Raw genomic sequence first — 27,413 nt, 5'->3', positions numbered from 1 at the left:
CTCGACCAACTCCAGGTCCTGGGCTACTGCGGTTTTCCTGTTGGTAAATAATACGTGGTACATAGTAATCGCATTTAATCTACATACTATTTAATAAACAGGGCTGCACGGCGGTTGAGTGGTTAGCGCGCAGACCTCACAGCTAGGAGACCTGAGTTCAATCCCACCCTTGAGTTTGGAGTTTGCATGTTCTCCCGGGTACTCCGGTTTCCTCCCACATTCCAAAAACATGCTAGTTTAATTAATCATTCATTCATTCATTTTCTACCGCTTTTTCCTCACGAGGGTGGCGGGGGTGCTGGAGCCTATCCCAGCTGTCTTTGGGCGAGAGGCGGGGTACACCCCGGACTGGTCGCCAGCCAATCACAGGGCACATATAGACAAACAACCATTCACACTCACATTCATACCTATGGACAATTTGGAGTCGCTAATTAACCTAGCATGTTTTTTTGGAATGTGGGAGGAAACCGGAGTACCCGGAGAAAAACCCACGCATGCACGGGGAGAACATGCAAACTTCACACAGAGATGGCCGAGGGTGGAATTGAACCCGCGTCTCCTAGCTGTGAGGTCTGCGCGCTAACCACTAGACCGCCGTGCCGCCCGCTAGTTTAATTAGCGATTCCAAATTATCCATAGGTATGAATGTGAGTGTGAATGGTTGTTTGTCTATATGTGCCCTGTGATTGGCTGGCCACCAGTCCAGGGTGTACCCCGCCTCTCGCCCGAAGACAGCTGGGATAGGCTCCAGCACCCAATGTCTTTCACGAAGCATTAGTGGAATCTCATTTATTATATTGGATAAAGCCACTGATTTAATTTTTCTATATTATTGGATCATCACATTTTATTCTGGATAAAGTCGCTAATTTCTTTGTGTGTTTAATAGTTTTTAACTAAATTCGCTGTCCGTGCTGTGGTAGCATACGGGTAGTTGGCTTATTGTTTGATTTGGTTTGTCTTGTGTCTAATTCTTGTGCAGCATTCTTGGTGCAGGTTGAAAATGCCCCGCCGCCCCCCTTCCCCCCATGCCTCCATCCTCACCGATCACATATTCATAGCAGGTATCGATCAGGTGTCAAGCCTCCGCAGGGCCGAGCCGACCGTGTGACATTTCTGGTCTTGCTCAGCTTGTGTATATCCGGCATCTGATTGACATTTGCTGACCGGGCGCGTGTAAACATGTGGATCTTAAGGAATCCCATTTATTCACGTAGATCCTCTCCGAGGTAAGAAGTCTCATCCTGGTCAGGAATACAAAGTGTGTGTTTTTCCTGCTTTACATGTGCTGCCTTTTTATTGGGTCGGCTGCATTCCGACGTCGCTGTCCAATCCCAGGATTTCCTCAAATGACTGCTGGCGAAATGCAAAGTGTCAGCCCGTCTTGTTTTAGTGCGCTTGGCACTTATTTAGGCGGCGCTCGGACATGCGGGGGGAATTGGGCTTAAATGATTTTGATGGCTCGATTGGCGCCGTGGTTGTGTTCCGCCTGTCGGCTTTACGGCCAGATCTCTGCGGGCCCTTTAATGCATCGCATTAACCTGCGGCACAAGCGTTAAGAGCTCTTCCTGGGCGCCTCTCCTGGTCGGGGCCGGTCCGGTCAGCATGTGGTCTTTGGGATGTCTCACTCTGCTGTAGAATCTGGTGAAAACGTAATGGTGTCCTCCATAAACCAGGAAGTAGGTGGAGATCTGTGCTCCACTGAGCAACATCCTATGATGGGCCTGCGTGCAGGCCTGCAACCTAGTTTTCCCTCATCCTTATCTGTGACACCCTGACTGGACTTATCCATCCTCACAGCTTGCTAGCAGGTTTTGAAGGCTGTTTCTGCTCCAAGTGGAGTTTTTAAATTTATTTTATTTTTGCCATTTTGAATGTTTTATCCTCCATCGCTCCACTGCTGGTCTCACACCATCTTCCTTTTCCTGGTTGCAGATTTGATGAGCGCTCCACCAAGCGCCCCCCTCTCTCTCTCTCAACTCGGCTCGCCAAGACGGTCCGGCTGCGGATGCTGGAAAAGTTCCGACACGAGGCCAGCTGGCCCGGCGGAACAGATGTGTACAGGACTTTGATGTAGGTGAGGCTTCTGGGCGTGCTCAGTCTGTCTCGCTTTTAATGAAGTAGAAGAAGGATGCCGAGAGACCGATGATGGGCTCTGAGTTTTAGGGACACTCAAAGACTGGATGAGACTGGACTGAACTAGAATGGACTGGACTGGACCGAAATACCAAGGTTGAAGATGAATTCATATACATTCATATACAGATGAATGAAATACATGAAGTAGTAATATACACTAAAATCATCCATACTTATCCTCACTAGTGTCGTAGAGGTATGCTGGAGCCTATACCAGCTGACTTGAGTGACAGGTGACGTACACCCGGGGCTGGTTGCCAGTCCATTGCAGGGATTAATAAACTCAGGTCAAATATAAATAAATCATAAATTAATAAATAATTTTATCTATCCAATTAATCCCTTCCCGGAACCTAAAAGTATTTCCAAAAAATGTTAAAATCAGAATAATACTAATAAAATAATCTGTAAAAAAATATCATATTGAAGAATAAAATCAGCAAATATTCCTGCCAGGAAATAATTTGAATACAATTGAATCCCTTCCAAGCTACTAAAAGTATGGAAAAAAATACTTAAAATGAAACATAATAAAATACATAAAATATAATTGTACAATACAATACAATAAAATATTTTCCAGAGAATTATAGCAAAGTAATTAAATCCTCTTGAAGCGGCTTTCCCATTCATCCTGTCAGGGTGGGATTCAGTACTCAGGTTTATTTAAAAGATAAAAATAGCCCCCCATCATAGAAAGGCAAACCTTGCACTTGCATGGCAGTTAACTGTGCCCCAACATGGCCGCTGTTATGACTGGCTTTTCTTTACTGCTTATGTTTTCTTGTAATTATTATCCCAAAATATTGGATGTCGAAGAGCCTTTAAATGCAGCGATGATGATGGCAGCCTGACTGACGAATGTTTTTTTTTTTTGCGTTTGGGTGAAGGTGAGGGTGAAGAGGAGAAGGAATTGCAAACAAGTGATGTTTGAAGTGAGGAGGAGAAGAAGAAGAAGAAGAGCGGAGGTGACGGAGGATGAGGGCAACCTGCGGGGGAATGTCACGTCACATCAAGACCAAACTGACACCGGATCAGGTAAAGCAGATCACCTTCTTCTCGGCCGCCATTCAAGCGCAAACATCAGGTCTTAGTCAAAGAGCCGTCAGGCGACACGGGAGGAAGACGATACTAATGTCGTATGACCGTCGACATCGCAAGAACGCTCTGTAAATATCGAAACACACACACACACACACGTGTGTACGTTTACAGCACCTAATGGGTCCCTTAATGGCGCCATGATATCCGGATGTGCTCCTCTCTGACCCGGCAGTGGCAGCCAATTTGCGGTGACAAGCGCGTCCACCTCGTCGTTAGCTCTGATGTGATGCGGCAAGCAACTGTCACGCACACACACGTGCACGAAAAAAAAAGAAATAATAAATGAAAGCGTAGCTGTCAGGAAGCGCCCCGCCCCCGCCTCCGCCTCCCCACCCCACCCCTCCTCTCGCTCACACCTGGCCGATCCACTTAATTGATGCCACTTCAGATCAGCCGAGAAGAGACGCGAAGGCGATGAGGGAATTAGCTGACATACAGGAAGTGACCCTGAAACGGATGATGTCATCACCCGACTGGAGGCTGGAATGAAGCAATCGTCCTTTTATTCCGCAGGAGACGCTCGCTTGCTAAAAAAACATCCCTGCCGTCATTTCATTCAGGACTGAAGCGCAGAACCTTTTCCATGGATGACCTGCTGCTACTGCTGGGAGAGTTATTCAAATCAAATCTTTATTTATATCTATGTACATAGACAAATCCTTATAAATGACTACACATGTAAGTTTACGTAACATCACTTTTAGACTTCACTTCATATCGTGACGTGGCATCGCTGAGGATAGCCAATGGGGGGGGGATGCGCCCAAAGGAATTCTGGGAGGACGCCACTGTTCGGAGAAGCAATTTTTGTTTTCGTATTTTGAATGTTTTTTTTTTGACGTGAAAAGGGATGGAAATTTTTTCAAATCCTGTTTCATATTCGGAATTTTTGGCATGAGGTTTTCATAAATGGAGGTTTGACATGTCGGGTGTGTGATCCAAGATGGTGGAATCAAGTAGCGCCGTCTCTGTTTACATCTTTCCTTATTCCACAAGATTCAGCCGACCAAAAGTAAAAAATCCGACACTTTAAGCGTAAATTTTAGTCCAAAACCGAATAATGCGAAAACTAGGGGCGTTCAAAAACTGAGTTTTAACTACCATTTTCATCGGGCATGGCCCCGCCCACAAATCCCCTTGGGGGCCGTCACGCACTTTGCTTCGAGACTCAAGGTACATTTAAGTCAAAGTAAACACGAGTGAGGCTGCAGTGTGAATGCCAGGCCACTAGTGGGCGATGTTTGTAACAAAACTATGCATTTTCTCTGAAACGCTCTTACGGGAAAGTAAAACCATCACAACCACATGTTCATTTGCCAAATAGTTGCGACTTAAACGGCCCCTTGGCCCCTTGACTCCGCCGCCGCCTCTTCTTCCCCGTCATCTGCCGTTTTTAACGTTGCGCCGTTCCCTTCCCTCGCAGCGGCAGACAGATGTGACAGCTGGTGGTCCATATGCGACAAGGCCTTTTAGATCTTTTACGCCTTAATTATTCCCCCGCCGCCGGCACAATATTGACATTTGAGGTTCTTAGCGCTCAGACCCGGGGAAAGCGGCACGGTGGCGGTTACGAGTCTCTCGGCAGCGAGCGCCGGCAGGGTTGCATGGTAAGTGCGAAATAAAAAGCAGCGTTCACACATCAAGGGTGTTTACTGGCGAGGGGGAGCCGAGTCACAGCTTCCGTTTTTATTTATTTGTATTCATCGTTACTGCAAAGGAGAATCCCTGCCAGGCTGCCGCTGATTAACGACTCAGCACGTCCAATTAATGAACGCCGCCTGCCCGTATACGACGCTCACGTCCTGTACCTTTACAGGGTTCCCACACACGAGTACGCCGTGTTTGTAGGACGCCTCGTTGCTTCGTTAGCTAATTAGGTTGCTTTTCAGGATTACCTCACAACCGCTTTTACAATTTGACACAAAGTTTGTCCAGGGTTGGATCATGGCGGCAGCACGAATCCATAACATTTGGGGGCAGATCTGTCCGATACAGTATCACACCTTGGTGGTGTAGTATTACTCATACAGATATAGTATTCTTCACTGGAGCCACGTTATTACAGTATTTTCCGGAGTATACATCACACTTTTTTTCATAGGTTGGCTGTTCCTGCGACTTATAAATGAAAAAACTGTTTATGTTACATAAACACTGGACACCTTTTGTGTTCATGTTTATTTTTAGTGTTGTGTTAGCATATCTTCTTCTATTCAGCCTGTTCTCTATTCTTTTATTGTTAGAATTTGCCTTCCAAGATGACGTAATGTCTGTTTTGGTCAAGTAGTTTGGAAAATAAATTACCCGCAAAAAATGCGACTTATACTCCAGTGCGATGTATGTATGTTTTTTTCTACCTAAATACGTATTTTTGGCCTTGTGCGACTTATACAGTAAACCTCGGATATATCGGATTCAATTGTTCCCACTGGTTTTGTCCGATATAAGCGAAATCCGTTATATGCGTATACCGGAAAATGTCTGTTTTACGCATATATCGGATTTATATCCGGTATATGCGTAAATGGGATTTTATCCGTTATAAAAAGGCACTTCCTTGACTATGTTTCCAATGTACCTGGACGCGCAGGCAACGCTGCAAACGCTGCAAATGACGTCGTATAGCGGCCTGTCACGATTCGGCGAATCGGAGCGCCACGATGCGGCCATCCGATATATGCGAGGGAAATTTCATGGAAATGCATTGGAACGGGACTGGAGATTTTGTCCGAAATAGGCGAAATCCGTTATAAAAAATCCGATATATGCAATGAATTTTTATTGGAAATGCATTACAGAAAAATCGGTTCTTTTTTTATCTGTCCGTTGTGAGCGAATTTCCGATATATCCGAGTCCGATATATCAGAGGTTTACTGTAGTACAGAAAACACAGTATTGACACAATATATTTGATCCAAAAACTTATATTTATCAATTAAAAAAAGTTATCATCCCAAACTTATTCTGCACACATATTCTGTAAAAATTTCATTTATTTTTTTTTACAATTTCTTTGTACCGTATTTTCTGGACTATAAGTCGCACAAGGCCAAAAATGTATAATTAGGTAGAAAAAACTTAAAAACTAAAAACTCTGGAGTATAAGTCGCATTTTACTTGACCAAAACAGACATTACATCATCTTGGAAGGCAAGTTCTAACAATAAAAGAATAGAGAACAGGCTGAATAGGTGTAAGATATGCTAACATGCTAATGGTTATTCAGCTACACAAAAAAATAAACATGAACACAAAATGTGTCCAGTGTTTATGGAACATAATCAGTTTTTTTCATTTATAAGTTGCTCTGGAGTATAAGTCGCAGGAACAGCCAACCTATGAAAATAAGTGTGACTTATAGTCCGGAAAATACTACAGTATATGTATATATATATAGTTTTTTTTCCTTCATGGAACAAAAGTGTTGCAAGGTACTTGGAATTGTGAAGTGCTTGTGAAGTAAGAAAAGGCGTGCCCTTTAAAGGGTTAAGGAGTGATAATGTGAAAGGGCGTCTGATTATCACGGCCAATTAGACAAAAGGTGGGCCCTCGCCATGGCGACTCCCTTCAAAATGGCAGAGGAGGCGCCAAAGAGGAGTCGCGGCGCTCCAGCTTTGATAATGCCAGGCGGGCTGAGGAAGACGAGCTGATAAATTATAGCGAGGACCGGCGTCGGGTCACTTCGGCTGCTGATGCTTCCAGATTCACAGCATTGACGCCAAATGTCACCGCGGGCGCGTGTGTGTGCGTGCGTGGGTGTGTGTGTGTGTCCGCGCTATGTGTGTGTTTATGGCTCTGCTTTATCAGTCTGGCATTTCTTGCACTTAGACGCCAGCGTAGCCGCAGCAGCGGCAGCGGCCATCTGATGCCCTCACAGAGGATTTAGAGACCGCCGAAACAGGAAGTAGAAAGCTTTGCAGGATAATGGGAGATATTTGTGTTTACTTTTACCAATAAAAGCAGCACCTTCCTCCCCTAATAGTGTCCAGGGAAGTGGACTGGACACTTTTGTATGCCGCTAATAAGCCGATACCAAAGTCCAGGATGAAATCGGAAACTGTTGCAGGGTCAAAGTAAAAGCCTCTTTTTAGCTCAGGATAATAGCATTCAAGGTTTTTCCCATCTCGCGCCAGGAAGCTTTGTTTGCATGGAGTTAGCGAAGACTCTCACCAAGACTCTCCCAATGGAACCGAAAACTCCATTTGTTGACAAATCTGGAATGGGACGACGCGAGGCCTCAAGTTCTGATGCCCCCCTTGTCTTTTCCTGTCCATACTCACAAACCAGTTATTGTCAAAGCACATTTAAAAAAAAAACAAAACAACATATTTTCCAATCTCCCATTTGTCAGTGTCAGCAGTGCTTGGACACATCCTGACTCCCGGGAGAAACACATGCCAAAAGCCATGCCTCTCCTCGGAATACTTGAAACACCCTTTTCTTCGGGTACCACTTTTGGAGACCCTTTTTTGCCCCAAAACAAATCCCAGCCGTCATAGTGTGACACTTTAACGTTCACGTGTTTAACGTTCATGCATGTTCTCCCCGTGCATGCGTGGCTTTTCTCCGGTACTCCGGTTTCCTCCCACATTCCAAAAACATGCTAGGTTAATTAGCCACTCCAAATTGTCCATAGGTATGAATGTGAGTGTGAATGGTTGTTTGTCTATATGTGGCCTGTGATTGGCTGGCGACCAGTCCAGGGTGTACATCGCGTCTCGCCTGAAGACAGCTGGGATAGGCTCCAGCACCCCCCGCGACCCTCGTGAGGATAAGCGGTAGAAAATGAATGAATGAATGTTTAACGTTCAAGCATTTTAAAGATCGTACAAGTGTAATAATAAGTGAAGCCATTGAACGCGAGTCGGTTGACATAAAAAACAAAGACCAATCAAAACCAATTAAAAGGTTTAGTTCTGGGGTGAGAGATGGGGGTGAGGAACTCCGCCCCTCCTTCACACCGAGGGGAGCCGGTTGAGTTGGCTCGGGCTTCTGGTCCGGAATATTCAAAATGCTTCTTTCATATTCAGACTTTAGATTATATTGCATAATTATGACTTCTCTTCTCGTTAGATTCCAACTTTGTCTCAATATTTTCATTTAATTCTGGTAAAATTTTGCATTTTTTTTATTAACTCTCTAAAGAAAAAGCCGAAAGAAACAAACAAACGAAATGATATATTTCAGATGTGCCCCCCCCCCATTAGACTTCTATATTTCCATTTCATTTGGACGTAAGCTAAGCACCGTTTGTTTTTGCAACTTTTGAGTGCGCCGAGGCGAGCCACCCTACACAAGCTGCGCTACTCCGCCTAACAATTGCACCGGGCTTCCATTTTCTGCATTTTTAAGCAATCCTTTCCTAAAAAGCCCCCACCCACCCCCCCACCCAAACCCACAGCAGCGTGTAAAACACACTACATACACCCTGCAAATACGTTTCTACTTTTAAATTATGCATAATTAGCAATCCGTGCAGTGTCTGCTCCACAGTGAGTCATTAGTACTTGCAGGGTTTGGAAAGTTTCTGGGATCCAAAAAAAAAAATTAAAAAAATAAAATAAAAATATACGCTTTGACGCTTTTTGCTCATTTGCAGCCCTCCATGTTTAATGCAGTGAGATGTAAAGTATGGAAAAGGTGAGGAGATCACCTTAGGTTTGGAGGCAAAAAAATACAATCTTTTATGAATTTAATGGGGGCATTTAAAATCTCCCTTTGTGTGTGTGTGTGTGTGTGTGTGTGTGAGGTGGTAATTGGGAAGCGGAGTGACGTCGGGGCACACGGAGGGGTAGCCCCTGTCGTATGGAGTGCAACCAGTGAGGAGAAGTGAACTTATTAGTGCAGCGATAGGTTTTTTTTTTCTTCTTTTCCCACATGTTCTGCTGAAAAGAGCAAAGCGCCGTGTGCACCGTGAGCGCCCTGCACTCCTCCACGCGCCGCTGTCAGACCAAGACCATCATTCCATTGGCTACACGGACATGTTGTGCATCAATACGAATCCGACATTCTTCCGCTAACAACACAGTGGACTGTTGTGGGGTGACGGCTCCAGTCAGAGTTGGTAGTATCTTATTATTAGCACGTACCATGGGCCCCCAAAAAAGGGGACGGCCATGCTTTTGAGGATGGTTCCTCAAAAGTCAGGTTTTAAAATGTGGAATTTGACTAACCTAAACTTTGATGCGTTTTGTGAGCAACGTGATTTTCTTGACTAAAAATGTAATTTTTTTCATAATTGTATGAGGAAACAAGGGCCAATTTTAGGAAATTTAGCTTGGCTAAAAGCTATATTACAACGATAAAGTCAAAGTATTACAATATACAATAAAGACATCAAATTAAGAGCAAAAAATGTACAAACAAAAAGTTGCCATTCCAAATAAAATACCATAAAGAAATATTAAAGACTAAAAATGTAATTTTTTTCATAATTGTATGAGGAAACAAGGGCCAATTTTAGGAAATTTAGCTTGGCTAAAAGCTATATTACAACGATAAAGTCAAAGTATTACAATATACAATAAAGACATCAAATTAAGAGCAAAAAATGTACAAACAAAAAGTTGCCATTCCCAAAAAAATACCATAAAGAAATATTAAAGACTAAAATGTAATTTTTTTCATAATTGTATGAGAAACAAGGGCCAATTTTAGGAAATTTAGGTTGGCTAAAAGCTAAGACTAAAAATTTTTACTAAATTTTTACTAAAAATTTAAAAAAAAAATTTTTTCTAAAAACTTTTTATTGGATCTTGGCTAACAAGATTAGCCAACAGGAAGCCAGAAGAGCACGGTCAAGTCATTGTTTGTTCTACGCAAACCCGTTGACGGCCTAAGGTGTTAGGCACGCACGTGCATCAGACAAGCTTAAGATGGAGCTAAAGACGGACTTTGTTGTGGTGTTCTCGGGTGCTGCAGGCTAATTAGCGAGCGGTGTGCTCCCGGCTAAATGTGTTTGAAATCCACTTGGCTGGGGATAATTGAGCTGGAAATGTGTTACACGCCAATGTCACGCTGAAGGACGCGCATTTGTGTGCGGCTGTGAAACAAAACGGGCGTATCTTTGTCCGCACGTTGTTTGTCCGTGTTGTTTGCTGAGATTGAAGCATCAGCGTCCTCTTACGATAAGGATGTTGTCAGACTGCTTTTTTTTTTAAAAAAAAACTTTTCTCCTCGCTGCCGTAATTGCTTCAAGCCGGCGAGTAAACATTGCTAGCTTAAAAAAATACGCGGTAGTGAGCGAGCGGTCCAAATATCTGAGAGCCGAGGGCCACGCGTGGCCGAGCGTGCCTTTCTAGTCTCACTTATTTCACTTTTTTTGTGTGGAGCCGAAAAAAACCTCCAAATTGATTCCAGCGCCTGTTATGAAAACTCATTTCCCCGCCCAGCTCGTGTACACGGACGCGCGCCTGAGACGGGACTCCCCCGAGAGTGAAAACAAGGTTGTTCTATTTGCATTTTAATTATAAAGCGCACGGTCCGGGCTGGGGGGGTTGGGGTGCGGCGTCATCCATCGCTGCCTGGCCGGTGTCGCCTCCGGCTCGGTTCAAGTCGGACGTGTGACTGGCGGGGTCATTCAGACTTTACGATCTCACGGAGTCTGGCTTTTCTTTGAGATTTCTCCCGTTTTTATTCCCATATGACGTACATGCGCTTTATTCTTCCCCGGGAAAAAGCTCCGGTATTTGAATGTAAAAGTTCTGTTGAGATCGCCTATGCGGTCTAATCCCCCATTTTGGCAGTCGCTGCCATTCATTTATTCAGAAGAGCATAAAAATACCTTTTTTTTGCGCTTTACCTTTTGCTAAATCTACCTCTAACGCCGCCTTTTCTCTCTGGAGAAGGACAGCAGAGACGAGCAGCTTCCCCCGCTCCTTCACGGCGAGGTGGCGTTCGGGAGCGCCTCGTGTATGACGTGTTTACAAAGTCAAATGAAGTGCACCCTTGAAACTCGCTTGCTTTGTAGCTCGATCCTGAAACGTCACCCCGAAGGCCAAGATGCCTTGGTTCTTCGTTTTGTGGTAACTTTCATTCATTCATTTTCTACCGCTTTTTTCTCACGAGGGTCGCGGGGGGTGCTGGAGCCTATCCCAGCCGTCTTCGAGCGAGAGGTGGGGCGTTTCAGGGTAACTTCTCTTCCGAAATTGTTTCCTTCTGGAAGAATTAGCATCATTTACAAGATTGGATTCAAATCAACTATGAAATCAGCTTTGTAGATCTTTCTAGATCTTCCAGAATCTGCACCTATTCCAACTGTATTTCCTTGGATTTCTAAAACTTTATTCCACCCACGGACCGCCTCTGGGCACACCCACTGCGCCGTGATTGGTCACACTACGCGCTGACATGTTGAATTCTTCAATGCAGCGGAGTGGAGGGAGAGCAGGTCTACGGCTTGTACCCGGGCATACCCATATAAGGAAGCGGAGTGTTCCTTATTTGCCAAACTTTGGCATGGTTTAACACGAGAATACAACATTCTAACAACATTTATAGGTCAGAAAAGTAGAAAAGGCATCATTTGTATTATTTTCTCTTGAGTATGTTTACCCTATTTAGTTATAGGGGTGTTATTTTATGTCGAAAGAGCTCTAATGTTGAAACAAGCATTTAGAGGATGATAAAAAACTTTATAAATTGACCATTTATAAATTTGCTTAATATGGTTGGGTGTGGATGTAATCAATGGCCAGTCAATCAACGAGGGACGTAGCAGGTGTAGATGAAGGCGGGGTATGTTTACCGCGGAGAGGGTGGAAAGTCAGGAGGGCTGGCAGATGTTAGAAACAGACCTTTCCGCGGAGTCACGCAGCCTGGTGTCGGAGCAAAGCTGCAATATTGGAGGATCAGTGAGGATGAGGAGGAAGGTGTGAAGCTGAAGGACCAAACATGGACTCAATCCTCTGGCGCTCTCGTCTCCGTGTGGTGAAATTTGAGGCGCTCGGGTTGAAGAATCACACGACACGAATCTCGGAGAAAGTCTTCCTAGATTGTAGCATGAAATGGTCGCCGCCATGTGTGATGATTGCGTGTCTTTGTTTGACAGGAAGAGGTTCAATCCACCTCATGGTCACATGCTCCTCCCCATGCCCTTTTATGGTAAAGCTGATGACATGGCGCTAGCATGAGTTCCTTGGCACATCGGATTCACGTACAGATTGGCGTCACGCTCAAAGGTGCGACTCTCGGTGACGTGGTCTCAGCATGTCGTCGGTCTTTGCGCCGCTGTCAGCTCCTCGCCGCCTGTTGTTGGCGTCCAAGGTGACCCTGGGAACGCTGCGCCCCCGTGTTTGCCGTGGCGGACGTTTGGGCAATGTGGCGCTGATGCCACTTTTAGTGTGGACTCTTGTGTCCGTCCTTTTTATTAATATTGTTGTCAAGAGAAAAAAAAATACCATAAAGAAATATTAAAGACTAAAAATGTAATTTTTTTCATAATTGTATGAGAAACAAGGGCCAATTTTAGGAAATTTAGGTTGGCTAAAAGTTATATTACAATGATAAAGTCAAAGTATTACAATATACAATAAAGACACCAAATTAAGAGCAAAAAATGTACAAACAAAAAGTTGCCATTCCAAAAAAAATACCATAAAGAAATATTAAAGACTAAAAATATAATTTTTTTCATAATTGTATGAGAAACAAGGGCCAATTTTAAGAAATTTAGCTTGGCTAAAAGTTATATTACAATGATAAAGTCAAAGTATTACAATATACAATAAAGACATCAAATTAAGTGCAAAAAATGTACAAACAAAAAGTTGCCATTCCAAAAAAAATACCATAAAGAAATATTAAAGACTAAAAATATAATTTTTTTTCATAATTGTATGAGAAACAAGGGCCAATTTTAGGAAATTTAGCTTGGCTAAAAGCTATATTACAATGATAAAGTCAAAGTATTACAATATACGATAAATACATCAGATTAAGAGCAAAAAATGTACAAACAAAAAGTTGCCATTCCAAAAAATAAATCAAAACAGAAAAAACAGAGAAACTTCTGCATCTCATAGCACATAACTGTGGTGTGTTCAAGGACCGTTCTAAATCTTAAAACTCCCTCGTCTCTAATTACCCATATGCGTCTCCGCAAAGTGAAGAAAGTCCATTTGTAATACAAATAGTACAAATACATATTTGTTGTCATTTTCATGTTTTTTTTTCCCCATAACGTCATTACTCTTACAGCGTCTATTCCAATGACGTAACGTGCAAATACATCAAGGTGCTCGGGTGCACCTGAAGGGGTCGTAGGTGTGAACCTGACCGGTACGCGTACATGACCTGACTTGGCCTTTGATGGTGCATTAAAAAACACGCTGATGATGTCTCACTCCTCCAGATAATTAAGAACCAGGTAACCTGAGGTGATTTGCATTGCAAACGAGTGCAGCGTTCTTCTCCCTGTTTATTTGATTTGACTGGGAAAATGCCACCAGTGGGTTTTTTTTTTTATATGCTTATCTCAAACCGAGACGAGCATCTCCACTCTGCTTTCCCCAGATCCTCTAATAAAGAGAGAGGTCTCTCTCTATCTTTCTCTCTCTTGCTTTTTAGCTGCGCTCCATATTCTGTCACTTGGACAACGGCAGATTTTTCTGGTGCGGAAACTTCTATCCCGCTCGGTTGGCCGCTAATTAGGCAGGCGAGTGGAAGTGCGGAATGTGCAGTTTGGGAGAGGGAAGTCTCAACCTGAGACCTGCTGATGACGGAGAGGATGCAACTGGCCAACATGAGAGATTTAGGCGGCTTTGAAGCTCCCGTGTGTGTGTGTGTGTGTGTGTGTGTGAGTGTGTGCTGTTTGTTTGTTCCAACCATATTTTCCCTTCCAGGAAGCCGCCGGTGTCGCCAAGGAAACGAAACAGGGGGGGGGAGGAGGAAATAACGAGGGAGTTTTGGCATCTTGAGGATGCCAGCGTAGGAAAACATCTCTGACCTTACAAAGCTGTCAACACTGCATTTATGTTTGTGTGAATGGACAGACGGATGCGTGACGGGACAACCTAATGGGATGGGTCTGAATAGGCGGTGGATGTATGGCGGCCTTAAGACAGGAGCAATGCAGTATAGACTGTAAATGACATTTGTGGCCACCCCTATGGAAGACTTGTTTCTTTTATGGCTAATGGACGTTTTGGTTAATGGCGGCCATGTTTTTTGATAAACAATTTTGACACAGGGCGGCACGGCGGTCGAGTGGTTAACGCAGAGACCTCACAGCTAGGAGACCAGGGTTCAATTCCACGTGCATGCGTGGGTTTTCTCCGGTTTCCTCCCATGTTCCAAAAACATGCTAGGTTAATTAGCGACTCCAAATTGTCCATAGGTATGAATGTGAGTGTGAATGGTTGTTTGTCTATTTGTGCCCTGTGATTGGCTGGCCACCAGTCAAGGGTGACAGCTGGGATAGGCTCCAGCCCCCCCGCCGCGACCCTCGTGAGGATAAGCGGTAAAAATTAATGAATGAATGAACATTAGTAGAGCCCTCAAACATTAACTAACACCCCTATAGTCAACTTTACACTCATATTCCTCCCACATTCCAAAAAAACATGCTAGGTTAATTAGCGACTCCAAATTGTCCATAGGTATGAATGTGAGTGTGAATGGTTGTTTGTCTATATGTGCCCTGTGATTGGCTGGCCACCAGTCCAGGGTGTACCCCGCCTCTCGCCCGAAGACAGCTGGGATAGGCTCCAGCACCCCCCGCGACCCTCGTGAGGAAAAAGCGGTAGAAAATGAATGAATTTTGACACATACGTGCTTGTTGGGCTCTTTAAGGCGTGCACCAAATTTCACGGCGATTCGGCTCAACGCTTTCAGATTAGAGTTGGTAGTTGGTAGAGCGGTGTGTGAGAAATCTCAAGTCATTGTATTCTCAGGGCATTGGTGACACGTGGACTGTTGGTTTAATGGTATCTTCAGTATAGGGATCGATCAGGATCCATTTTAAGATTCTCTTACTGTTTTTTAAATGTTTTTTAAACGCTCTTGCACCGTCTTATTTATCTGATCTGCTTTTACCATATATTTTTTTTTTTTACCATATCAAGCCCCGCGGACCCTGCTGTCCTCCGGTCCTCCGGTCCTCCGGTCCTCCGGTCCTCCGGCACTGGCCTTTTAACAATACCAAAACCCAGAACCAAAACCCACGGTGAGGCAGCATTTAGCCACTATGGCCCCCACCTGTGGAAGAGCCTGCCGGAGAGCCTCAGGACTGCGGAGACTGTTGATATTTTTAAGGAAAACATTAAAGACACGCCTTTTTAATCAGGCTTTTAACTCATATTTTTAAACTTTTTTTATGTTTTTATCTTTTTAGTCCTATTTTATGCTTTAGTTTTTAGCTTTTAACTACAGTATTTTCTCGGGGGGGTCCTCCGCACTGGGGGCTGTGTCGGGTCTGCTGAGGGGGTGTGTGTGTGTGTCTAGTACGGAGGGAGGGGCTTTCTTAGTATTTGTTTTTCCTTTTAATTGTGGTAATTGTTTTTAATTCTGTAAAGCACTTTGTGTTGCATGTCTTTGCAGGAAAAGTGCTATACAAATAAAGTTGATTTGATTTGATTTGATATAAAAATATGAGTGCAATTCCGACACATTTTCCGTCAATTTTGATCACATTATGATGGACTAGCGAGGCGGAGCCAGCACAGAATGCACATTGAAGCAACTTAAATCAATGATCATGTTGATGAACGTATAATATTATTATTATTATTATTATTAATATTATTATCAGCAGATGTGGCTGACAGAAGGTCAGTTGGGATTGGTGGCAAATAACGGAAGGAAGGAAGGAAGGTCTTTCAAGTAGATTGAAAGAACATAAAATCCACGTGGAGATGGTGCATCTGTGTGTGTGTGTGTGTGTGTGTGTGAGGGCAGAGCGGCAGCTGGAGATGAAGTCTTGACCTTCACTCTGAGCCAAAGCAGCCCGGCCGGAATGAAAGAGCGGAGCGTGATGCTGCGCTCCGCTCTTCTCTCCGCTTCTCCCACGTGCGGATGAAGAGCGACTTCCCCTCAATGGAGAATCACAGCATCGTGACAACGTTGTCTGTCATCCATGTAGCCGGACATCGCCGCCAAACCAGCGGCGCCACCTTTGTTAAAGGTCCCACATGATGACACGTGAACAGCTGTGGCCGTAGGCAACCTCCTGATGCCGTTTTTATGATATCGTATTACTTTTGTTGATGTGTGTGTGTGTGTGTGCACGGCTTGTTGACAAGCGTAGCGTTTGTTTAAGAAGAGTCTGGTTGTGGCAGGTTTGTCTGTCTGGAAAGGTGACGGCGTGCCGCGGGATGTTTGTTCCGAGGCTGTGTGAAGTGCGGGCGCGGCGTGGCTGTTGAAAGATAAAGAGCGTCATTTGATGATGTCTTTGTTTCATCTCGCGCACGTCCTCGCAAAATTGTTGTGGCTTTCTTGTCGTCGCCCGCTTTTGTTGTCCGCATTTATTAAGATGAAAGCCTCAGGAAGGCTTGAAGTCTCAGATGAGCAAACAACACTTAGCCATACGTGCGCTGCAGGTAATATGTACATAAAGAGCCCGGAGCGGGCGCTTTCTTCTTCTTCTTCTTCTCCCGCGTCGCTGGCCAGGGCGCCTTCGACCATGACAGTTACGTTACATACTACATCATGGCACAATGCAGTGTGCTGCACAATTACACATAAGACATCACACACTGCATTACACAAGAGCAGGCTGCATTATGTGTGTGTGTGTGTGTGTGTGTGTACACACCAATGGGGATGAAAGAACAATAAAAGAAGTCGTTTCATTTTTGACACAATGCTAACGGCTGGCTCTAAAAGTGTCTGGGAGAGAGGCATGACTGCAGCCTCGGGGTTCAAAGCTCCAAAATGTCTTCTGCCCAAATTAGACACAAATGCTTTTTTTTCAACATTTTCGAGAAACAAAAATAACATTTCAAAACACCGGACTTGTCATCGCGTCACTTCCTCACCTTTGAACAATTTTGACTTTTTGCGGCGATTGTTGTCTGATTGAGTTTGCCTCGCCGTAAGCGTGCCTGCACCGCGTCCAAAATGCAATGCACTGTAGCTACTGCCATCGAGGGCTCTTTAGGCCAGTGATTTTCAACCACTGTGCCGCGGCACGCTAGTGTACCTTGAGAAACCGTCAGGTGTGCCGTGAGGAATTATCCAATATCACTTTTTATAATTCATTCATTCATTTTCTACCGCTTTTCCTCACGAGGGTCGCGGGGGGTGCTGGAGCCTATCCCAGCTGTCTTCGGGCGAGAGGCGGGGTACACCCTGGACTGGTCGCCAGCCAATCACAGGGCACATATAGACAAACAACCATTCACACTCACATTCATACCTATGGACAATTTGGAGTCGCTAATTAACCTAGCATGTTTTTTTGGAATGTGGGAGGAAACTGGAGTACCCGGAAAAAACCCACGCATGCACGGGGAGAACATGCAAACTCCACACAGACATGGCCGAGGGTGGAATTGAACCCTGGGCCAATGACCAGACAATGGTAAAATACCACAATTAATTAAAAATGTCTGTTTCTGACAACATGACACACGGCTAGCTCCAACATCCCGGTACCGTTCATGTTCTCCTCTTCTCTCTTCGTTTACCATTGCTCACTCACGATATCATCCAGGTTTAATTGAATGCTGAATCGTGACTGTGCAGGATCCAATATATTGTTATTATCATTACTACTAATTACTGTACTAGTAGTAGTATCAACATTTTGCGTGTTCTGTGGCAAAAACACATTTCTGGGCTGTGTATGCTGAATTGTGACTGTGTGGTGCTCCACGGGGAGAACATGCAAACTCCACACAGAGATGGCCGAGGGTGGGAATTGAACCCTGGTCTCCTAGCTGTGAGGTCTGCGCACTAACCACCAGACCGCCGTGCCGCCCCACTTTTTATAATTAACATTTATTAATCATCATTTGCAAATATGATGTCAACAGTATACATGGACCCAAATATTCCAATTGCATTTGCTTTATTTGCTCAAACGGAAAGAATTGAACAGGGATGGAATATTCCTTTAACCAATCCGATTGAGGTATCTTGTACCCGCTCAAACGGAAAGTTGTCAGGGTGCCTTCTTCTTCGTGGTGTTTTTCTTCTTCTGTTGTTTATTGGCGGTTGGCAAGCAGCTTTCGCTTTATGCATTACCGCCATCTGTGGAACAGAATCTAAACCCTTCTATACGCCATTCACAAGTGCAGTTTTATTTAAAAAGAAAATATATATCTATATAAAACATGTCTTGAGTTTAATTATAAAATATTAGCAAGATTGAATTTAGTCTTTTCCTGTTTAAATTGATCCTGGGTGCGTTCTTTCAGAGCATGCTCAGATATGACGCAACACGCAGATCCAGACGTTCTTCGCTTTTAAAAATGGAGGCCAGCAATCGGCACCGGACTAAGCAAAGTTTGTTTTTTATTCAAACTAAATTTCAAGACCGGACAGACGAAAAAACTGGCAATACGGAGTTATTCCGACAAGTGAAAGAAAAACTGTTGATGTTTACGTTTTACTGGGCATGCCCTATTGACTATTCTGGTTGATTTTCACGGTGCATGTAGACGAGAGATCTTTGCTCCTGTTTTTCACCTGTCAAAGTGACTCGTGTCGTTACTTCCTGTTTCACGTCCTCCTTGTTTTTGTCCTTTTTCCATGGGCGCCGTACTGGAACTCTTTGGGATCTTCAACTGAATGCCCATAGCAGATCCGTTGCCGATATCAGTAATGCCGTGGAATATCGGTGTGTATATTGAATATTAATATGGAGCATCTTTAATTTTGGCTAACGCTACCGTAGATGAAAAGTAAGAATTAATTGAGGCGCCGATATCTCGTTAGTTTTGATTGAAAAGCAAACACGGATCGACAGAGTGTCAAAGTTTCCAAATGAAAAAGTGACGTGTGACACCTGAGTCTCGGGCGTGTTGAACTTGGTAAATATTGAAGCCGAGGAGTGTGTCCAATACCCCCCCGAGTGTGTCTAATAGTGTGAGCGCTTTGATTGCCATACGGGCCGGCGCCCCCATCCCTTTCTGAGTCAATTTATAATTCCACGTAGCGTGGGGCAATTTTCATTTTAATTAAAAAAATAAAGTCCCCACCTTTTTAGGCGCCTCGTCGCGCTTGATGAATCGGAAATGAGCGCGCCTCAGAAATTCCGGCGTTTTTGGTTTTTTAATTAGGTTGTGTTGGGAAAATCAAACTTGAATGGGATTGAATTAGCGAGGAGCAGATGTGACTGCTTCCTGGTTATCAGGCCTTTCTGCTGCCGCCGCCCCGCGGCGCGTCGTGCTGCACGGGGAGCAGCGAGGAAGAGGAGGAGGAGGTGTTTAAACGGGAGGTGTATCCTACGAAGGGGGGGGGGGGGTGCGACACTCTCCTCCCTCCCAGTACCCCGCGGCGCAGTATGTGTAGAAGCAGTGTTGCCGACTGAGACGGATTTAGCTAACATCCACAACACAACTGGGCGCCGCTTTCTGTTCCGTTAGCAACCTCAAGCCTTGTTAGCTTCCTTGTTAGCTTCCTTCATTGTGAGGAAAACAGTGGCAATTGAGAAGGGTCGTCTCTTTTTCTGGCATTTTTTCCTCACTTGGTGCTTTTATTTTGTCACGCCCGTTTCCTGTTTGGACTAAATGTATTACCTTTACTCTGTTTACTCTTGTAGTTCAGCTTCCTCGGGCTTTGATGAAACTTTTCTTGCTGTTTCCACCTTGTTATTTTGTTACTTCGATTTTTATTTTTATTTTTATTTTTATTTTTATTTTTATTTTTATTTTTATTTTTATTTTTATTTTTATTTTTATTTTTATTTTTATTTTTATTTTTATTTTTATTTTTATTTTTATTTAGTTTTTTGGTACTTTACCTTTTTTGGGAGCCATCTTTTTATCAAGACTATTTTTATTTTTATTGTTATTTTTATTTTTAGTTATTTTTATTTTTATTTTTATTTTTATTTTTATTTTTTTTATTTTTATTTATTTTGTTCTTTGGTACTTTACCTTTTTTGTGAGCCATCTTTTTTTCAAGACTTTATTGAACCTTGCCGTCTTTGCATCCCGGCGTAATGAGACACCAAATAATCGCAAAACTGTTTTTATTGCAAATGTTGATCCAAAATCAGTGGAGGTTATGCTAATTAGGTAATAAATGAGCAACTGCTAGCTTTTTCAAGGACAGCCAATCGCTCATCCTTAGTGAGGAAGTGGTGGAAGGAGTCGCAGATTCGGCGCTAACAAACTTGTGAGTTTGTGTATGGACGATGTTGTCCTCGGTGTTAAGATGGCGGAGGGGTGTAATAAACAGACATTTGACTTCCCCGCTCGGCCATTTGAGAGCGTCTGCCCCCCCCCCCCCCCCCCCCCCCCCTCCCGAAAAGAGCACTGAGAAGCCTGCATGGCGAGTGAAATGAAGAGGATCTCATTTCCTTCATCGTCTCCGTGCTCGCGTCTCAAGGGGCTCTCAGCCGTAAATGGCGTGCGCTATGTCGCACGGCACAACTCCAATCTCCCCACAATCCCCCCGGGGGGGAGCGGCGGGCCCTCCACTGTCACGCGCTCGGACTCGAATGCCGTCGCATCGGAGGCAGTTTTAGGGAGCGCTGTGCGATTGTGGCGGTAAAGATTGCTCTATTGGTTCCGGATCATTTAGAATCCAATTTCATTCAGGTCTGTGGCTACAAAAAAAAGGGCGGGCAAATAAAAACAAAGTGCCTTAATTAAGAAAAGCTGAGTGGCAGTGTAGTGTTTGGGGTGGCGGCCCCCCCTCGCTGCATCCCATTTTGGTTCATGGCAGCGCCTTTCTCGTCTCAAGGATGAAGGATGAAGAGGAGGATGAGTAGATGTCCACATTGTGTACACGCCCACACGGGAAACACGACACAAAACAATATAATACACAGTACACACTACACTACATACATGGCACATTTCACCGTACCGCATTTCAGTATAATGCATTAAATACTAGACACTACACTACAGCATGATATATTATACTATGTGACACTACACTACACTACTGCACTGTACCATATACTACACGGCATTACACTACAGCATGGCACAGTATACTACACGGCATTACGCTACACTACTGCATGATACATTATACTACATGACACTACACTACTGCACTGTATCGTATACTACACGGCATTACGCTACACTACAGCATGATACATTATACTATGTGACACTACACTACTGCACTGTATCATATACTACATGACATTACACTACACTACAGCAAGATACATTATACTATGTGACACTACACTACTGCACTGTATCGTATACTACACGGCATTACGCTACACTACAGCATGGCACAGTATACTATGTGACATTACAGTACACTACTGCACTGTATCATATACTACATGACATTACACTACACTACAGCAAGATACATTATACTATGTGACACTACACTACTGCACTGTACCATATACTACACGGCATTACACTACACTACAGCATGATACATTATACTATGTGACACTACACTACTGCACTATACCATATAGTACACGACATTACACTACACTACAGCATGATACATTATACTATGTGACATTACAGTACACTGCTGCACTGTATCATATACTACATGACACTACACTACACTACAGCATGATACATTATACTATGTGACACTACACTACCGCACTGTACCATATACTACACGACATTACACTACACTACAGCATGGCACAGTACTATACTACACGGCATTACACTACACTACTACATGATACATTATACTATGTGACACTACACTGCAGCATGGCACAGTATACTACACAACATTACTGCACTGTACTGTATACTACACAACATTGCACTATACTACTGCATGATACATTATACTATGTGACATTAGATTACACTACTGCACTGTACCGTATACTACACCACGTTACACAACACTACAGCATGACACAGTATACTACACGGCATTACACTACACTACTCCATGATACATTATACTATGTGGCATTGCATTATACTACTGCACTGTACCGTATACTACACCACGTTACACAACACTACAGCATGGCACAGTATACTACACGGCATTGCACTACACTACTGCATGATACATTATACTATGTGGCATTACACTACACTATTGCACTGTACTGTACACTACGTGACATTACACTACACTACAGCATGACACAATATACTACACGGCAGTACACTACACTACAGCATGATACATTACACTATGTGACATTACAGTACACTACTGCACTGTATCATATACTACACGACATTACACTACACTGCAGCATGATACATTATACTATGTGACATTACAATACACTACTACACTGTATCATATACTACATGACATTACACTACACTGCAACACGGCACAGTATACTACACGACATTACACTACACTACTGCACTGCACTGTATACTACACAACATTGCACTACACTACTGCATGATACAGTATACTGTGTGACATTACACTACAGCATGGCACAGTATACGAGACTACACAACATTACACTACACTATTATACTATAGTATATGATCGTACACTCCAGTACGGCATGACGCATGATACTTTACTACATTACATTACACTACACTACACCTTGAGACGCTATAGTACACTACATGACCTGAGATTCCACTACACTACACATGCATGAAGCATTATACTGTACTACGTGACATTACACTACACTACAGCACTATATACTATACTACACTATGTGGCATCACACTGCACCACAGTATGATACGCTATACTACAAAGTGGTACAACTGAGTGTATGTTATAGTGATGTGTAGTACGGAAGTATGTGGAAGTGTTGGGATGCTGTAGCGCTAATAGAGCTCTGCTATTGGTCCGTTTTTACCCAAGCAGATAATATTGATGTTAGCGGAAAGGATGTCAATAGTCATGTTTGTGCTGACACCAGCTTATAGAGCGTTGTCTTCCATAGCCATTAGGTCTTCTTCTTCCACGAGAGACGGCGGCGAGCGCGCATTGCTAATTGGACCACCGCATCAATGTTTTTTTTTTTTTTTTTTTTAAGGGGGTGGATGCCAGCACGCTGTGTGGGCGTTTAGCGGCGGTGGGTGTGACGCCTCCTTCAAAGTGCGAGTCACGAAGGCCAGATGTGTGACAGGCAGCCGAGTTGGTCTTGTGACGACCTTCTGGCGGCGGGCGCCAACTGCGCTCCTCTGACTAGAATATGGATGCACTGCTGCCCGACGCTGGCGTCGCTCCCGCTGTCTCTCTCTCTGCCTCGTCCCCGTCTGCAGCCCGGCCCTTTTCTTTTTTTTTTCTTTTTTTTTTTTCTTCCCACTTTCACTCGTCACCTTCACTCCTTCTTTGGAAGGGTGAGAATGCTGGCTGCTTGCTGCCTGCAAAGCATCAAAGTGGAACTTATAGACCTGAAAATCTCTGCTCCTCATTGATTTGCATCTACTGGGCGAGCTTTCATGCTGCAAGGCCAAGGATGTATTACATTTTCTATACAAGAAAGTATCTGTACATACTGCAAGACTAATACTAGCATCCAAATTGCAGCAGCTCTTTAGTCCATTACAATACAATACGGAAATGCTGCATTCAGGGTATTCGTTATTCTCGCGCTTTAGCTTACATATGCTGTTATTCCTTTTTTTTTTCCTTCTCCGGCTTTTGCCATATTTTGCACATCACTTCCAGCTCTTGTTGGTATTCTGGCAGAGCGGTCGCCCCCCCCCATCCCCATCCCCGCCAACCTCCCTCGCCATCTTGTCCCGGTTCAGCGCGGAAAGCAAGCGCCAGGCTTCCAACCTGAGTTTGATTCTCTGCCAGCGTTGCTTCCTGATGCCCCTGCTGGAAATGACACACATGGCGGCACGTCACTGTCACCCCCCCCCCCCCCCCCCCCCCCCCCCGTTGCTGTCAAACTCACAGCGGATTTTCCGGTCATGCTGCCGAAGGCACCAGAGGAGGAAGTCCTCAATATCTTGATGGTCTTAGCAAACACTTTTAAAGGCAGCTAAGATTTCTTAAAAGAAGACATTTCTTCACATTGAGTGTACCTGGCCACAGGGGGGCAGCGCTGAGCACAATTGATTTATTTTCCAAAGCAGCTGGGCTTTGAACAAGAGCCAATATGGCGTGTTTTGTGTATTTGCAAGCGTTTTGCACATCAGCTTGCTAGGGAGGGAATCGACTCCCAGGGCCTCCCCGCATGAGCGCTGCTGGGAATAACCACACTCGCCCATCAATCCCCTTTCCTCTGGCTTCCTGTTTGCTCACTCACTGGGGAGACTTGAACGCGTCGCCTTAGATCCGCCTGCAGACTTGCTCGCGGTGGGATCGCCATCAGAGAAGGGACTGTATTACTGACCTGGGTCCTCTTTTAAAGGAGCCCGACTTGACATTTGCACACACTGTAGTGCCCCAGTGGGATCCAATGTCATTTTACAAAACCCTGAAATCAGGAGGGTAAAGACCCCTTGAACACAACGTCGCCATCATTCACTTTGACTGACGTCCAGTGCAAGATGGCTGTTGTAGCAGAGGCTAAATAAGTGCAATTATTATTTTAAAACATATGACAATAAAGACTTTAGTTTTTAGGTTATTACTGGCTAGGACAGGGGTGGGCAAACTTTTTGACTCGCGGGCCGCATTGATATGACAAAATTTACGGGGGGGGGGGGGCAGACTATATGTTTTACACGTAACAGTCCACCTGGTATTATTGTATCTGTAAAATTGTCATGCAATCTGCTATTATTATTTATTATTTTATATTTATATTTAAATATTTTAAAAATAATAAAATATTATAATAATTACAATAAATTTAAAATAATGATTATTATATTATTATTATGTAAAATATGCTAATATAACAATAATATTATATATAATTAATATAATAATTAGCATTGATATAATAATTATAATCATCATAATAGCTCTAATAATAATTATAATAATCTAATAATAATAATTATTATTTTTTTTTTACTTTTTTCAGGAGCACTTTGTAAACAACAGACCATGTCAAAAAACGAAATTGATAAAACCATCAAAAGGTTGGCTCAGGCCATGATGCCAGGTTGTATGTTGAGTTTAAATGAAATACTTTGGAAAGATTGGGCGGGCCGTATTCAAACACTTGGCGGGCCGGATGTGGCCCCCGGGCTGTAGTTTGCCCACCCCTGGGCTAGGGCAACAAGTGACCCCCCCCAAAAAGAAGCCGTGTAATGTGTTTTTCTTTGGGTATTACAGATAAAATGACCACAATCCCCAATCTGATGGTGTGGAAATGTGCAGGAATGATCCTTGCGTTATGAAAAACAAGGACGCTATCGCCGCCTTGAAATTGTCTGTGACGGCGGATTGTGCGGCGGGAGACGCTTTCTGTTTTGGTGCGTTTTCAGGGAATTTGTCTCCGCTCAATCCAATTATTACCGACGCATGTTTCACTCTGATATCTGGGACGTGGTCTTTGTGAGCGCGTCTTCGTGACGTCTGCCAAAGCTATGAAAAGACCCGATTCGTTAATTACGGTGGGAACTTTGAAGTGAAAGCACCCCCCCCCCCATCCCATTCCACCCCCCCCACGGAAATACACCTTTAAGTTGCAGCTTGAATCACAAGAGCTCAGTCTCCTAGCATCGTATGTTTGGCGTTTTCCTTTGGCTTGGTTGTCACGGGAAATAAGCCGACTCCCTTCTTTTTACATTTTTCCCACGGGAGCAGACATGGAAATGCATCCCACAAGGATTCCAAGCTGGTGAAAATCCCCCCCCCCACCCTCCAATCCCTTCCGCTAGCCTAATGTTGATGTTCTGCTTCCATTTAGGACCAACTGTTGCAATACAAGTGTTATTATTATATTCTCTCTTTTCTCTCTTCGATTGCCGTTGTGCAGTCACCACACAATCGAGGTTTAATCCCATTGATTTAATCACATTGATTAGCTATAAAGTGTGTAGCTACTCACCTCTAATGAATGATAATGGGAGATGATCCATGAAGAAATGGAAATGGGAATCACGGTGTAACCTTTAGCCTGGTCAGGCTAGCACAAGCTAGCAAGGGTCGGGAATTTTTGGCATTTTTAACTATTTTTTTTTCTGCGAGAGCTATATACAGTAAACCTCGGATATATCGGACTCGGATATATCGGAAATTCGCTCACAACGGACAGATAAAAAAAGAACCGATTTTTCTGTAATGCATTTCCAATAAAAATTCATTGCATATATCGGATTTTTTATATAACGGATTTCACCTATTTCGGACAAAATCTCCAGTCCCGTTCCAATGCATTTCCATGAAATTTCCCTCGCATATATCGGATGGCCGCATCGTGGCGCTCCGATTCGCCGAATCGTGACAATCGTGCCGCTATACGACGTCATTTGCAGCGTTTGCAGCGTTGCCTGCGCGTCCAGGTACATTGGAAACATAGTCAAGGAAGTGCCTTTTTATAACGGATAAAATCCCATTTATTTATTTACGCAGTATTCAGTGTTATATATATTACAGTAAACCCCGGATATATCGGATTCAATTGTTCCCACTGATTTTGTCCGAAATCCGTTATATGCGTATACCGGAAAATGTCCGTTTTACGCATATACCGGATATAAATCCGATATATGCGTAAAACGGACATTTTCCGGTATACGCATATAACGGATTTCTTTAAACGGATTTCATTTTCCGGATTTTTTTAAACCGGAAAATGTCCGTTTTACGCATATACCGGATATAAATCTGATATATGCGTAAAACGGACATTTTCCGGTATACGCATATAACGGATTTCGGACAAAATCAGTGGGAACAATTGAATCCGATATATCCGGGGTTTACTGTAATATATATAACACTGAATACTGCGTAAATAAATGTGGGCATATGTGGGAATACGCTGCAACATTTTCATCAACATCTGCTTTAATTGTATTTTTACAGTGTGCTGCGGGCCAATAAAAAATTGCTGCAAATGGCCCCCAGACCGCAGTTTGACCACTCTGGCTTTAAGGTTATTAGTCTCCCCCGGTGGTGATTGTATCGCCTTCTAATGGACCGGCCGATGACACGTCCGCCGCAGCCTGACGGAGCAAATCCACTTTTTTT

General features: G+C 43.7%; 1 long non-coding RNA gene across 13 annotated transcripts in view; it reads left to right on the top strand.

Annotated features, from left to right (window-relative positions):
• The window catches only part of LOC131103740 (uncharacterized), a 204,716-nt gene that overhangs the window by 18,799 nt on the left and 158,504 nt on the right, over positions 1 to 27,413 (top strand). For 12 of the 13 annotated variants that reach the window (XR_009119665.1, XR_009119660.1, XR_009119662.1 and 9 more), the window contains 2 exons: positions 1,939 to 2,080; positions 3,033 to 3,180. This is a non-coding gene — a long non-coding RNA (uncharacterized LOC131103740). The remainder of the gene's footprint in view (positions 1 to 1,938; positions 2,081 to 3,032; positions 3,181 to 27,413) is intronic. The other variant, XR_009119657.1, reaches the window with a different exon arrangement.

Source organism: Doryrhamphus excisus, chromosome 15 (assembly GCF_030265055.1).
Source record: "Doryrhamphus excisus isolate RoL2022-K1 chromosome 15, RoL_Dexc_1.0, whole genome shotgun sequence".
NCBI classification, from domain to species: Eukaryota; Metazoa; Chordata; class Actinopteri; order Syngnathiformes; family Syngnathidae; genus Doryrhamphus; species Doryrhamphus excisus.
Note: the sequence above shows the minus strand (reverse complement) of the source record. Positions and strands in the feature narration are given on the sequence as shown.